The sequence below is a fragment of the Mustela nigripes genome, chromosome 8, assembly GCF_022355385.1.
Source record: "Mustela nigripes isolate SB6536 chromosome 8, MUSNIG.SB6536, whole genome shotgun sequence".
NCBI classification, from domain to species: domain Eukaryota; kingdom Metazoa; phylum Chordata; class Mammalia; order Carnivora; family Mustelidae; genus Mustela; species Mustela nigripes.
In genome coordinates, this window is record NC_081564.1 from 13,911,160 (window position 1) to 13,926,465 (window position 15,306).

The following is a 15,306-nucleotide window of genomic DNA, read 5'->3' on the forward strand; positions in this document are numbered from 1 at the left end:
TTATGTTTACAGGGGACTGCAGATATTAAGTGTCATAGCATTATGTCTTTAAAAAGCAATGTATATACCTTCATTAAAAAATACTTTATTCCTGGGATGCCTGAGTAGCTCCGTTAAGCCTCTGCCTTGGTTTCAGCTCAGGTCACGATTTCCTGGGTCATGTGATTGAGTCCACATCTGGATCTGTGCTCAGTAGGGAGCCTGCTTAAAGATTCTCTGCCTCTGGGGCTCCTGGGTGGCTCAGTGGGTTAAGCCTCTGCCTTTGGCTCAGGTCATGATCCCAGGGTCCTGAGATCGGCCCCCGCATCGGGCTCTCTGCTCAGCGGGGAGCCTGCTTCCCCCTCTCTCTCTGCCTGCCTCTCTGCCTACTTGTGATCTCTCTCTGTCAAATAAATAAATAGAATCTTTAAAAAAAGAAAAAGAAAAAGCTTGAAATATTACAAGAACTACTCAAATGTGACTCGGTGACACAAAGCAAGCAAATATTGTTGGAAAAATGGCACACACAGACTTGCTCAATGCAGCGTTGCCACAAACCTTTGATTTAGAAGAAAGCACAATATCTGCAAAGCTCAATAAAGGGAAGGACAATGAAACGAGATATGCCTGTATATCCAGGAGCAGGGATGATGGTCATACGATAATTCAGTTTAACTTTTTGAGAAACTGCCAAACTATTTTCTATAGCTGTTTGCACCATTTAACATTCCCCCAGCAACGTGGGAGGCTTCCAACTTTTCCACACCCTCCCCTCCTGACTCTTCTTGCATCGACAGCATCTCTTGAGAAAACATAGCGACGGGACACCTAGCAAAGTCTGCACGCACACACGCATTTCTTGAGTGCCTATCACGTGCCAGGATGGTGCAATAATATAAGATTTAAATATTAATTAAAAAAAGAACAGTGCATTCTTCAGTTTTCTTTTAGTTGGAAGAGATGAAAACCCAAAATGAGCAAAAAAGTGATTCACATCACCAGGAAGTTGAAGGGAGGAAACTCGCTGCAGCCTGGCATCGTTCCCATTCTGTCCCTGTCCCTCGGTCCTGCTTTCTTCCAGGGAGGCTTCCCTTCAAGGCGGTTTCTCCCCCAGGTCGTGGCTAAGCTGGCCACCGAGAGCTTAGCAACCCTATCAGAAGTAGAGTTCCTTCCTCCTTATTTCTGGTTTAGTTCCAGTTAACTTAAGTTGCAGGACTGATTGCGCACTAACCTGGTTCAGGCCACGATTTCCTGAGCCAGTTGTGTCAACCAAGGAGATGGAATGTGCTGACCGGCCACGTCTGGGTTGCCGAGGACTGGTATCCACTCCACCCAAAGTGTGTTGTCTGAGATTAGGGGACGGCTGGCGCCCCTAAAGGAAAAGAAGAATGCTATTGTCAGAAGAGGGAATGGATGTTGGGCAGACCAAAGCCTAGACCACCTTCCACTATCCTTGAGGGGGTCATGGTCTAATGGGGGAGACCCATGCAAATGCATCCTGTAATTATACGATGCTTCTGGAATAAAGGAGAGGAACCCATTACCCCTTTGCAAGGGAAGAGACTCTGGGAATCTCTGTCGTGGGCATGAGTCTGAAGCTGAGACTGAATAAGGAATAGGAATCCTCCAGGCGACATCAAGGAAGCTTGTGCCAAAGCCCAGCTTCCTGAAGTCACTGCCATTAGAGACAATTGCAAGAAACAGACTTGTCCCAATGATTTTTGAAGTCGGTCAAAAATACTAAAACTATTGGCCTTGCCTTGAGAAGGCTTTTGCTGGTGGATGAGAACACTGCCAGACCTCCCTCTACTGGTTTACTAGATGTGGGCCCTTCGTGTTAAAACCGGGACAATCCAAGGCAAAGTGGGACGGTGTGGTCCCCCTATTCTTAAGTCCCTGCCTCGTGGACACGTATGAGTGGGCTCAGAGTTGGGATTAGTGCTGTGGGGGCAGCTGTTATGTAAAGATGATCCCTCTGTTGAAACAAAACATGCCCACAAAAGTTCACAGCAGCACTAGTCACAATAGCTGAAAGGTGGAAACCACCCAACTACCTGTCACCTAAAGAGCTGGACAAACAGTGTGTGGCATATCCATACAACGGAATTGTATTCAGCCGTAAATAGGAAGGAAGCACTGAGGCATGCGACAATGGGCAATGAACTTGAAAACATTATGCAAAGGAAAGAAGCTAGACACAAAAGGCCTCAGCCTGTAGGATTACATTGATAAGAAATATTCAGAATAGGCAAATCCACAGAGAGAAAGCAGGTGGGTTGCAAGGGGGGGGGAGGGGATTCATAGGTATTGGTTTTCTGTTTGGGGTAATGAGAAAGTTCTAGAACTAGATAGAGGTAATGGGTGCACAACATAGGAAAGGCTATTCAACTTTGGGGCCCAGAGTCTCCGCCCCACTCCAGTCTCTGCTCCCCAAGCTTTCTCCTGATGTCCTCATCTGCTCTACCTGCTGGTCCCAAGGCACTAGAGGGCAGGACTTCCAGTACTTGCACAGAACAATGAGAAGAAAGGCAGATGCTAAAATATGGAAATCAGGCAATTGATGTGGTGATTTCCATTTTCAGTCCTCCAGAAATGAGAGGTCAGTGAATTCCGTTTCCCAAAAGTCTTACACGACTTTCCAAAGGGTAAGGAAATTTCCCCTTCATGCAATGTCTATGCGTAGGAATCACCTGGGAAACTTTTTTTTTTCTTAAATGTTGGTGCCTAGATCCTACCCCCGCCCCAGAGATTCTGATTTATTTGGTCTGGGGCGGCATTGGGATTTTTAAAAGCTCCCCAGGGTAATTCTGATGTTGAGCCCAAGTTGACACCTACGGCTTTACATCTTCCTTTTCAAGAAGGGCCCCTTTTCTGGCCTCAGACATCACAGAGCAAACGACACACATGTTGAGAATCTTTACAGCTTTTACTTTAAAGTAAGTGTCTTTTGTTGTTGTGGATAGCTACCCCGGCAAACATATGCTACCTTCAGCTGCTCCGAAGTTATCTTGACAGAGACAAAAAAGCAGAGGAATTAAATAATCTACGTTTTGGTAGGGGACTCCGTGGCCTCCTTATCAACAACAGCATCGAAAGCACCTCATAAAAACCTGAAAGTGAACCCTGCCTTTGTGTCACTGACGTGAAGGGCTCCTGCCTATACATAGTGTGCCATAGACTAAGGAAACAGTCTGATAAAGGACACATGCTGGGGCACCTGGGTGGCTCAGTGGGTCAGGTCATTGTCCTGGGATTGAGCCCCGCTTCCGGCTCTCTGCTTGGCAGAGAGCCTGCTTCCCCCTCTCTCTCTGTCTGGCTCTCTGCCTACTTGTGATCTCTCTCTCTCTCTCTGTCAAATAAATAAATAAAATCTTAAAAAACAAATTTAGGAGCTCCTGGGTGGCTCAGTGGGTTAAGCCTTTGCCTACAGCTCAGGTCATGATCTCAGGGTCCTGGGATCAAGCCCCATATCAGGCTCTCTGCTCAGCTGGGGGCCTGCTTCCCCCCCCTCTCTCTGCCTGCCTCTCTGCCTACTTGTGATCTCTCTCTCTCTCTCTCTGTCAAATAAATAAACTATTAAAAAAATTTTTTTTTTAAATTTTAAAAAAGAACACATGCTGTTTACCTGGGCTGGAGTTTTAATGGCTTGTCACATGAACCTGTGTGCATTGTTCAAAGTGATCACCCCTTTCCAGAGTGCCACTGTGAGGCTGTCGCTGACATCCTGGCTGTGCATTTTCCATGGGCCCCTGCTTGTGAGCGGCTCCACCAGGCTCTCCCAACGGGATGAAAAAGCAGCTGCTGGCAGGACAAACAAAACCTGTTCCCTAGTCTGGACATCCTGAAGGTGTGCTACCTTCCCTGGCCCATGCCATTCCCGCATTCCGCGGTTCTCCTGGCCAGAGAAGAAACCCACGCCTGCCCGGCCAGCTCAGGCCGCAGGCCATGCCTCGTGCACCTGCTACGCACACTGTACCACAGCTGGTCGGCTGCATCTCGTGGCCCAGGGTTGGCCCGTGTTCTAGCACCCATCTGTGACTTCAGGTTGGGGGGGTTGGGGGGGAGGAAAAGAAAAAGAAGAAAGAAATGGCCAAAATTGCTCGCATTGTCCTAGACGAGCCTCAAATCCTCCACAATTCGATTGCCTTCTGGAAGGCACAGACCCTGAGTTCATTGAGCCTCTTTTTGTATTTGAGTCTGAACACGGGAGCTGATGGCCCTTTAGAAGTCTCCTCTGTGATTTCTCGACTTTCCTTTTCTTTGACGAAATGGGGAAAAAATGAGAAATGCTGAGTGGGGCAGATCATAAGTTTTCCCCTGTCTTGGGCTTTTGTGCACAGAATCAGATAAATCAGTACCAGTTTAGTCTACCTGGTAAATTGAGAACGTGTTTTATTTTTGTCATAGGAAGTACAAATGTTGGCTTTTAGTTTTGAAAGACAGGCCTAGTCCACGGTTTCGACTGAGCAGGAAGGTTACAGACCTCGGACCAGGGACCCTAACCTCGTCCGTATTCTTGTATTCATTTAACTCAATGATCAATTAATTTCTGATTATAAGCAAAGAGTCTGATGTACTGATAGGACAACAGGAATCTGCAGAATTGGAGGGGGCGCAGGACCTTCATCATCACACATAGAGGTGGGTCCAGGGGAGGGAACTGACCCCTGCAGGGAAGAATGTGAGCTCTGACCCCGAGCTGATGGTCAGGTTTAAATCCCAACTTTGCGGGTGCCTGGGTGGCTCAGTGGGTTAAGCCACTGCCTTTGGCTCAGGTCATGATCTCGGGGTCCTGGGATCGAGTCCCGCATCGGGTTCTCTGCTCAGCAGGGAGCCTGCTTCCCTCTCTCTCTCTCTCTGCCTGCCTCTCTGTCTACTTGTGATCTCTCTCTGTGAAATAAATAAATAAAATCTTAAAAAAAAAAAAAAATCCCAACTTTGCCACCTCCCAGCCCTGTGACCTTAGGCAAGTGATTTCACCTCTCTGTGTCCGGGTTTTCCCACCCTTAAAATGAAGGTAATAGTATCTGCCTTCTCGGATTGTGCTGAGGATGAAATGACTCAATGCGTGTGAAGTGCCTAGACCACCGCCTGAAAATTAGATGTGACTGCTTCTGCCCCGGAAACCAAACCCACTGGAGCCACACAAAGGCAGAAGCACACTGTGTCCTGCCAGACTTAGAGGCATGTGGCATTCTTCCTCATCTGTTTCCAAAAAATCTATAGTTTGGGCTCCTGGGTGGCTCAGTGTGTTAAATGGGGTGTCTTGGTTTCCACCCAGGTCATGACCTCAGGGTCCTGAGATTGAGCCCTTCATGGGGTTCTGTGCTCAGTGGGGAGTCTGCTTCAAGACTCTCTCTCTCCCTCTGCCCCCCCAAAACAAACAAACTTTTTTTTTTTTCTGATATTGGGTTAAAACTGAAAGATCCAATTCAGAATTTCTGCAAGTGCCATGTGCTGACTAGTTCACATCAGAACCACTTGGATTGCTTAATCAAAATTACAAAGCCCAGGTCCTGTCTCAGACCTACAGAGGCTCTTTGGGGTTCAAGGCCTGGCTATCTGAATTCTTAACAAACATCTCATGTGATATAATGTACCCTCAAGTCAGGAAAGTATGATTAGAGTCAACAAACAGAGATACCCATGGAGCCTAGAGCCTGCTCTCATGAATCTAGGAAAGCAGTGTCTCTGAAACGCCATTCAAGCGTTACCTTTTTTCACAATTTTGCCCAGTTATTTGACAACTGGTAACAGCGTATGCCTACAATTTTCTCTTACGTGACTCACTATTTTTACGAAAGCAAATTCATTTTAAAGGGGAAATTTATTTCATTACTGCAAATGAGAAACAGACATCTTGCCATAACTAGATGATAATCGCAAGAGTAAATATCATTTTTTAAAATAATGTTATTAAATTCTACCTAGACACTGTTACTGGCTGGAGCTCTGAAATCTGCTGCAGTATTTGTTAAATAGGAAGAAATCAGCAAGCACCAGAGAGGTGTTCCAGAACTAGAAGCACCGCTTACAGACTTTCTCCTTGATGACATGATTGAGAGGGACTCAAAGGAGAGTAACTTCCTCACCGGGTGATTCAGTGCCATTGAACGTTGTGTCTAAGCACCACCTAAAGTCATTTCCTCGTGAGTCATGGCGCACTTGGTACAGAACTCCAATAAAGCCTTCTCCTGAAGTCTACTGACTCTGGATTTGCAAGAGTAAGAACAGGCGTGCCTGGGTGGCTCAGTGGGTTAAAGCTTCTGCCTTCGACTCAGGTCATGATCTCAGGGTCCTGGGATCGAGCCCCGCATCGGGCTCTCTGCTTAGTGGGGAGCCTGCTTCCCCACCTCTCTCTCTGCCTGCCTCTCTGCCTACTTGTGATCTCTGTCTGTCAAACAAATAAATAAAATCTTTAAAAAAAAAAAAAAAAAAAAGAGTAAGAACAAAAACAAACACATTGACCCAGGCTACTTGAGACACCAGTAAGCATGGTATGCGCAGTCCGTGAGTCTCCAGGACCTCCCTCAGAAGGCCCTCTCAAAGGGTGAGGGTGTCACAGATTTGGATTCGGATCCACCGACCCACTGCCTGTGGTTTGTTACCTTGGGCTAGTCTCCAGAAACTGTCCTTTCTACAACATAAAATGACATGATACTTGCTCACGCCAAGATGAAATCAAATGGTGTTTGAAAAGCCTTAACGCAGAGGATGACGCATGGTTGCTGTTCAATAAATGGTAGCTTTCAGAAATTACCAAGACTTTATATTTTTAACCATTTTTGATAGAACTCTTTGAAGAACGCTCTTCTATTTCCTAAATACAGTGAAACTTGATGACTCAAGGCTATCATTTTGAACGTCTCTGCAGTCATTTTATTGTCACTGGATGCATTTCTAACACCTTCCCATAGTCACCTCTTTGTTCGGGCATTCCACATGTGCAGTGGGCTGATAACCAAGCTAAATGTACCCCAGTAGAGAATGGATTAAAACACAGCAAAATGTGTAGCCAATCAAAGTGCAAAAAGATACTCTAACAGTCATCAGAAAAATACCGAGATGCCCGGGAGGCTTGGTCAGTTCAGCAGCTGCACGCAGCTCAGGTCATGATCTCAGGTCCTAGGATCAAGTCTGCTTCTCCCTCTCCCTTTGCCAACCCCGCCACCGCCACTCAGGCTCACTCGCTCTCTCTCTCCCTCTCTCAAATAAATAAATTAAAAGAAAAATACAAATTCACACATTGAGGTATTTCTGGTCCATCGGCATCACAAATATTAAAGAGAGCAGTATTATCTAAGAACAAAGAGAGAATAGCAGATAAGCACTTTCATACTCTAATGCGTGGTAGTATAAGTGGGTACAACTCTTTTGCAGGGCATTTACTCTTTGACCTAGCAATTCTATTTCGAAAAATCTATGCAACAGGGGGACCTGGGTGGCTCAGTTGGTTAAGCGTCTGCCTTTGGCTCAGGCTATGATGCCAGGGTCCTGGGATTGACTAAGTCAGCCAGGCATCCTTACAATTAAAAAAAAAAAAGAATGTAGAGCTAAGCCAACAATTGTCACTTTTGAATAGAACTTTGATGCCATGGTGACTTTTTTCTGTTTATTTCAGGTTCAAGACTATGTGTAATAGGGGGACAGGGGATATCATCAATCTAGTCTCAGAATAACCAGAATGTTCCCGAGTTTTTTCATTGTTTCTCTTATTAGTCTTCATTCCCATCAAAATACTAACAGAAAACTGCTAATGTTTATTGAGTAATTAGTAATTAAATAATTAGGTATTATGATACAAATCTCTTCATAAAATAGGTTATGAAGATTCAATAAGTAATATGTAGATATTCAATAAGATTCAATAAGATAATAAGATAATATGTACAGGGGCATCTTGGTGGCTCAGTGGGTTAAAGCCTCTGCCTTCGGCTCAGTCAGAGTCCTGGGATTCAGCCCCAAGTCAGGCTCTTGACTTGGCAGGGAGCCTGCTTTCCCTCTCTTTCTCTGCCTGCCTCTCTGCCTACTTGTGATCTCTCTCTCTGTCAAATAAATAAATAACATCTTTAAAAAAAAAAAAAAGATAATATATACAAAGTGCATAGGTTCCTTAGTTGTTATTTTTGTTATTTTTATCTCATTTAATTTAATTAAATTTAATTATGAAATCATTCTTATGACATAGGTATTATTGATATCCCCTCTGTATAGTCAAGAAAAATCAAGGTTCAAGAAGTTAAATAATTTATCCAAGATCACATAACACATAGCAGTGTTGAAGCTAAAAAGCGGTTTGAGACTCCAAAGTCTGTGTGCTTTACCACTAGGCTGAGAACACTTTGTCAAGTCTTCAGTTTCATGAGATGATTCTATTCCTAAAAGTGCAAAAAAGCAAATTTTAATTTTTTAATTGTTTTAAATTTCAATATATCATTTACTCATTATTATAATCAAATACAGTATATACTACCATCTTCAAATTATTTAATGATTTATTCTAAAGAATATAGTTGAAAAGCACATGGTTTAAAGGACCCCTGTATCTTACCCTCCTCTATCTCAGCTTTCATGTCCTCTTCCCCAGAGGCAACCACCCTCAAACCATATAGTTTTTCCCCTGGTACTTATTACTGTCCTTCTAGATAGAAAACTAATACTACAATTTCTTGATGTATCAGTTTTAGAACGCCTATTGATTCATTTCTTGTACATTAACACCATTCCTTACTTACCCTCCTCGTATCTCTCCAACATCATTATACAGCCATTTGGGAGTAGAAATGTTTATATTATGACCAGATAAATTTTGTTTTCTACCAAACCAAGTAGATGAACTGTGACTATGTTTCCTTTCTTATAAAACCCTTTGTTTTTTTCCTTAGAGTTTATAATTGACTTGGTTTTTAATTTCTCCAAGTATTGTTTTATATATTTATATATATATATATATATATATATATATATATATATATATATAATTTTTCAAGGGCTCCAACATCTCTGCTATAGGCCTGTCAACAATATTTTCTACATTCTAAGAATCAGTTTCATGTTTTTCCTGGGAATCTCCTCTCAGAGTCTGTTTTCTTGCTCCAATCAAGACAAGTTGTTCTCTAGGGCCTACTGCACAACTGTCATTTTGAATCATCTCTTTGCCATTGTCCTCTGAATTTCCTTTGCCTATTGCCCATTGTGAATCTCCTCTTCCTTCAAGTCTTGTCTCACTCTTTCTTATTTTACTCTCATTTTGTTAGAGTACATTTCCAAAAGCTTATTGAAAGAGGGCAAATGGAAGGTAGTTTTTTTAAGTCCCTGAATGCCTGAAAATATTTTTTTTGAAACAGAAGACCTTTCTGTTTATTTTTTAAAACTATTTTTATTAACATATAGTGTATTATTTGAAAATATTTTTTTTCTGATGTTAATCCCCAGTGATAGTTTGGTTAGATATAGAATTCTAGATTGGAAAGCTGGTGACTGTTCTCCCCTCAGGTATGGCACATCTATAACTAACACATATTTTTTTATTCCTTAATTTTTTTTAAGATTTTTTTTTTAAGTAATCTCTATACCCAACATGGGGATTGAACTCAAAATCAAGAGTTGTGTGCTCTACTGATGGAGCCAACTGAGAGGCCCAACATTTTTTTGTCAGACTCTATGTTCAGTGGGGGACATGACTCCAAGATCAAGAGCTACATACTCTATGGACAGAGCCAGCCAGGTTTAATATTGTCTTAGTAAAGTTTTTGGAAAAGGCAAAGTATTTAGCCTTTCGTATTTAACTGGAAATCCCTCCAACAACCTTTTGTCTCCCAATATTTGTTGAAATCTCTTATCCACTATTGTCTCCCCTCATTCTCTTTATCCTGGTGAGTTAGTACATTCTCATCCCTTTATTGTGTTTTAGCCAGATTTGGGGAGGAAAAGGAAATAAAGGTGCCTCCCAATATGCTGGTTTTAATTGGAAATTCCACAATGGCTTATTAAATAAAACTTAAATGTCTTGAACCATACTATAAATATTCATGCATATGAACAGAGGTGAGGTCTCCAAAGGATGAATTTTGTACTCTCTTTTCTCTTTGTCTGAGGAGAGAAGACCACCTTTATACTCTCCTGTGAGGGCTATACTCCTCAGCTTAACTTGGCTAACACCTAAACAAGGGAAATTGCTTCCTATGCACATAAAATTACAAACACAATTAGACTTGGTTTTCCTGTTTATAGACAAAGGTTTAAAAAACATTATGAACAAAAAACATTATAAACAAAGCTTTAAAAAATATGCAGGATATGTGGTCCCTGCTCTAAATCAGATTTTTGCTTTTATTTCTATTTTAGTTTATTTTTAAGAAAGGGATAGAAGCGTAGTGAAATGCATTTGTGAAAGGATTATGGATAAAATACCAGTATTCTGTATTTTTATTTGTTTACTTATATTTTTATTTTTAAGATTTATTTATTTATTTGAGAGAGAAAGAGAGGTACAAGGGGGTGGGTAAGAAGCAGAGGGAGAGAATCTTTTTTTTTTTTTTTTTTTTTTTTTTTTTTTTAAAGATTTTATTTATTTGACAGACAGAAATCACAAGTAGACAGAGAGGCAGGCAGAGAGAGAGGAGGAAGCAGGCTCCCCGCTGAGCAGAGAGCCCGATGCGGGACTCGATCCCAGGACGCTGGGATCATGACCTGAGCCGAAGGCAGCGGCTTAACCCACTGAGCCACCCAGGCGCCCCGAGGGAGAGAATCTTTAAGCAGACTCCCTGCTGAGCACAGAGCCTGACACAGGGCCCGATCCCACAACCCGTGAGGCCACAACCTGAGCCAAAACTGAGAGTCTGAATGCTTAAACAACTGAGTCACCTAGGTGCCCCTAGTAGTCTCTATTTTTAAAGAAATTTAAGAGTTAAAAAAACAAAACAAAACAAAACCCAGACAGTTAAATAGTGGTCTGTAATCTCAAAGGCACTGTCCTTCACTCTCAGATGGGTTTCTGCTACAGGTGGATTTTTCTGGAAGAATACGGAAACAGAGTTTGAAGAACAAGAGTTAGCATTCAACATCTGTGAAAAGAAGCAGGAGGAAGGGGCGCCTGGGTGGCCCAGTGGGTTAGGCATCTGCCTTCAGCTAGGGTCATGGTGCCAGGGTCCTGGGATGGAGCCCTGCATTGGGCTCTCTGCTCAGCAGGGAGCCTGCTTCCCTTCCTCTCTCTCTCTGCCTGCCTCTCTGTCTGCTTGTGATCTCTGTCTGTCAAACAAATAAATAAAATCTTAAAAAGAAGCAGCAGCAGCAGCAGCAGGAGGAAGCTTGTGAGATAATAGAACATATACATGCGAGTCTCTCGCTCAGTTCCTGACATGGGGCTCCTGAAACCCTTGTTATTTCCTAAGTGATGAGCTCTTGGAGCATTTTTTGATCTATTGAGGTGACTCTGGCCTCCTGGATGGGCTCCTGGATTGGTGCTGGTCACTAGAAAGACCAAGCCAGGATTAGAAGCTTGGAATTTTCAGCCCCACCTCCTATTCTCTAGAGAGGGCAGAGGGGCTGGAAATGGGAGTTAATAATTGGTCATGCATGAGGAAGCTTCCATAAAATCCCAATACTCTGAGGTCTGGAGAGCTTCCAGGCTGGAGAACACATCGACACACTGGGAGAGTGGCATACCCCAACTTCCTGAGAACAGAAGGTCCTACACTCAGGACACTTCCAGACCCCACCTTATGTACCTCTTCAGCTGACTTGTCATCTGTATCCTTTATCGTGTCCTCTCACAAGCTGGTAAATATAAGTAGCTGTTTCCCTGAGTTTTGTGAGATGTTCCAGCAAATTAATTGAACCTGAGAAGGGGATTGTGGGAACTCTGATTTATAGCTAATCAGTGAGAAGTACAGCTGATGAGCTAGACTTGCAACAGGCATCTGAAGTGGGAGTTGAGGAGATAGTCTTGTGGGACCGAGCCCTGAACTTGTGGGATCTGATGCTATCCGCAGATAGTGTCAGAACAGAGTTGAATTGTAGGACACCCAGCTGGTGTTGCAGAATTGCTTGGCGCGGGGAAAACCCCCACATCTCTAGTGTCAGATGTGTCGTGAGTGTGGTAGTCCTGCGAGAGTCAGTGAGACACACTGGAGGGAGAACTGGTTTTTTTCTAAACAAAGCAGAGCTGGGCAGAGAGAAAGGCCCAACTGTGACATGCACCCAATAACGCCCCCGCCAAAACCACGGGACTCTCTACAGTGATGATTGCCTGTCGGGGTTGGTGGGAGTTGGACCAAAGTAACAAGTTCCTGTAGCCCCATCCCACTCTTGCTTCCCTTAGTCACTCAGTATGAACTGTCCCAGAAAGGACGTGACCTTGGATGAACAACTCTCCACAGCTGTGGCTTGAAGCCCAAGGAGCTGGGAGCAGAGCCCATCTCTTGACTGTACTCCCAGCAATGGGACAGCAAGTCTTTGCTTGAATAGGGTCTGGGCAGCCCATCTCTTTGTCCATCATTACTGTCTGAGTCTCCTAAAGCTGCTATAATAAATTAGCATAAACACTGTGACTCAAAGCAACAACAAATTTATGATCTTACAATTCTGGAGGTCAGGAGTCCAAAATCATCTCGTTGGGCTAAAGTCAAGGTGTTGGGTCCAGAGGAGAACCCACTGCTTTGCCTTTCCCCTCCTCAAAAGACTGTTCACGATTCCTGGCTCATGACCCCCAGCCAGCAACACATTACTCCAACCTCTGCTTCCACTGTCACACTTTCACTATTCCCCTGCCTCCCTCTTTCCCTTATAAAGACTCTTGTGATGACACAGAGCCCACTAGGATAATCTAGGATAATCTCCCGTCTCAAGATCCTTAACTTAATCCCATCTGCAAAGTCCCTTTTGCTCTGTGAGGTACCATATTCACAGGTTCCAGGGATTAGGGTATGGATATCTTTGGGGACATCATTCTGACTACCAAAATTACCAAAGAGACATTCTAGAGTAGCTGGTTAAAAGTAGCACCAACCAGATACCCTAGTTTGATCCCTACATTTGTCTACAATAATATCTCATGTAAATCCAGAGATTCCTCTGACTCAAGTACTATGCTAAGTGCTTGATGTGAATATCTCACTTATTTCTCTCCACAGTTCTGAAGTAGGTACTATCATTATAATCTTTATTTTGCAGATGAGGAAGTGGAGGCCCATCGAGGTTAAGCTATTTGCTTTTGGTCAAACCACTAGTAAATGGAAGAATCCTGATTTAAACCCTGGTCTGCCTGACTCCAAAGCTGGTACCCTTAGACCATATCTTTCTAACCCTCCTTTGCTTGTTGCTAAGATTAGGTCTTTAAGCTGCTCAACACAACCACCTCCCCTCACCCTACATGCCAGCTCAGGGTGGCACACGACAAAGGCTCAAATAAATACTTGTTAGATTGAATTCTCCAAAATTTAATCTCTTTCCAGTTTCCACACAACCATTAGGGTATTCTCCAATTCCCATATTCTTTTTTTTTTTTTTTAAAGATTTTATTTATTTATTTGACAGACAGAGATCACAAGCAGGCAGAGAGGCAGGCAGAGAGAGAGGATGAAGCAGGCTCCCTGCTGAGCAGAGAGCCCGATGTGGGGCTCGATCCCAGGACTCTGAGATCATGACCTGAGCCAAAGGCAGCGGCTTAACCCACTGAGCCACCCAGGCGCCCCTCCAATTCCCATATTCTTATTCTCACATCCAATAAACTTTTATTGGGCATTTATGTGCCAGGCACTGGAGAAATTCAAAGATGAATAAAACATGTGGCTCATTTCCAGGGAGCTCACTTTCCAGTGAGGGAGTCATGATTTTGACCTCAGAGTAATTTTTTATTTCCCTCCCGTTCCATCCCTTTGGACCATCAGCAATGAATTTGAAAACAGGAAGCATCATTATTTTTGTTTCTGGACAATTATCTACAACAGGAATCTGAAGAACAAGAAGAGGAGGCTGGAAGCTCTTTGGGGCTTTTTTTCATATTAATATATATTTACTGTGCACACACACATATGTAGAGGTGATTTTAGGTTTTGTTTCCATTTTTTAAAAATGGGAGCATGTTCTATATATATTCTTATGCTTGTCTTTCCACTTAGGAATGCACAGTAGGGTGCTTTTCCAAACTGGCTTCCTACTAAATGTTTTGTTCCCTTACTGACACTCATCAAAACTAGTTTCAAGTGTTTTCCCCCAAAACTTACAGGATAAGAACTTCCTTTTGTTTTGGTTACAACAACCTTGAGGAGTGACAAGTCTACCTTGTACTAAACTATCTGGCACTCCATCCCCAGAATAGTCTTTCCAAAGCCTAAATTTTCTGGTCTCTTCTCTCCAAAATTTCCCCATTGCCTGAAGGATAAACTCAGATCTGCTCTGGTTGGCCTAACAGACAAGGATTTTCAGAATCTGGCCCCTAGAGCTATTCAGCCTCCCATGGTGGTCCTACACATACAAACCAGACCTCCCACTGGCTTTCTGTACTCTGCCATAGTGGTCTTCTTGCAGGTTCTGAACTGCACCAGCCTGCCTTGAATCCAGGCCTTTCAATATTTCTCTTCCCTTTCTGGACAGCATTCTCTCCTTCCTCCATCAGGATAAATTCTAATCACTCTTTGAGTCTCTGCTGAAGCCTCACTTCCTTAAGGTTTTCTTAGGCCCTTCTCAGCCTGCATCTTTCTTTTCTTTCCTTCATCCTGGGTACATACGTTATGCTAGAATTTAACTGCAAGTCTGTTTTGCCTGCAATTATCTCTGCCCCACTGGAAGGTCTGTCTTCTTCACCTGCTGAACAACCCCCCCAACACACCCCCATTTCAGGCATCACACAGTTGGTGGCACATTGCAGGTGTTGATAAATGTTTGCTAAACGAGTGATAATGAATGACTCATGGGGAAATTTTACTGCTTCTGGTTAATATACAATGCGTAGGTGCAGTCTCATGTTGAATATTTGGTTCCACTGATAATGATAAAGAGAAAAAATCACCAAGATGAAGACATCCTAGTTTCTTTTTCAAAAGCACTTCATCTATTTTAAGGATTGTTCTTTTCTTGTGTTTATTCATTTGTGGCTTTAATCATTGTGAACCAGTTTATTTTATTTTATTTTTTTTTTTTTAAGATTTTTTCTTTATTTATCTGACAGAGATCACAAGTAGGCAGAGAGGCAGGCAGAGAGAGAGGATGAAGCAGGCTCCCTGCTGAGCAGAGAGCCCGATGTGGGGCTCGATCCCAGGACCCTGGAATCATGACCTGAGCCGAAGGCAGAGGCCCAACCCACTGAGCCACCCAGGTGCCCCTAAT

The 15,306-nt window shown here is 43.2% G+C and overlaps 1 long non-coding RNA gene across 1 annotated transcript in view; it reads right to left on the bottom strand.

Moving 5' to 3' along the window:
* Positions 1-8,127: 8,127 nt before the first annotated feature.
* LOC132023208 (uncharacterized) overlaps positions 8,128-15,306 on the bottom strand; it is a 16,149-nt gene continuing 8,970 nt past the window's right edge. Inside the window, exon 3 of the long non-coding RNA XR_009405890.1 lies at positions 8,128-8,357. This is a non-coding gene — a long non-coding RNA (uncharacterized LOC132023208). The remainder of the gene's footprint in view (positions 8,358-15,306) is intronic.